Source organism: Corvus kubaryi, unplaced genomic scaffold (assembly GCF_017639235.1).
Source record: "Corvus kubaryi isolate FWS band 111438036 unplaced genomic scaffold, C.kubaryi_AGA036_p1.0 36745, whole genome shotgun sequence".
Classification (NCBI taxonomy): Eukaryota; Metazoa; Chordata; class Aves; order Passeriformes; family Corvidae; genus Corvus; species Corvus kubaryi.
This window is the reverse complement of record NW_024580936.1, coordinates 12,515-13,121: the sequence shown is the minus strand read 5'-3', so window position 1 is coordinate 13,121 and position 607 is coordinate 12,515. Positions and strand designations below refer to the sequence as shown.

The 607-nt window shown below is 39.5% G+C and overlaps 1 protein-coding gene across 6 annotated transcripts in view; it reads left to right on the top strand.

Moving 5' to 3' along the window:
* The window catches only part of TIA1 (TIA1 cytotoxic granule associated RNA binding protein), an 18,299-nt gene that overhangs the window by 15,310 nt on the left and 2,382 nt on the right, over window positions 1–607 (top strand). The window lies entirely within an intron of this gene.

The window sequence follows — 607 nt, the reverse complement described above, 5'->3', positions numbered from 1 at the left end:
TGGAGCAGGGCCCTGTGTGATTTAGGATCTCCATCAGCACAGAGGAGCCACTGAAGCCTCCCAGATTAGAGGATTTCTTCTTCCTCAATTAAAAAATAAAAAAAAAAAAGTAAAAAAATCAATAAATTGACTAATCTTTCCCGCTGAGTAAAAATTGAGTAAAAAAATCAATAAATTGACCAATCATTCCCACTTAGTAAAAAATCAATTAAAAAATTACAAATTGAGTAAAAAACGAATAAATTGACTAATCCTTCCCACTGAGTAAAAATTGAGTAAAAAACCAATAAATTGACTAACCATTCCCACTCAGTAAAAAATCAGTAAAAAACCAATTAAAAAATTAAAAATTGAGTCAAAAATCACTAAATTAACTAAATCCTTCCCACTGAGTAAAAACTCAATAACAAATCAGTAACAAATCAGTAAGAAATCAATAACAAACCACCCCCCATCCAGTAAAACATCCCCACCTTGCCCACTCTCCTTGCTGACCTCGCCGCTTGCCTTGGGGAGTTTCGCAGCGCGGAGAAGCCGCCGGGGCCTCGTGCCCTGTGCCCGCTGTGGGGCACGGGGACAGCTCTGGTGCCCAGCCTGGCTCTGACCC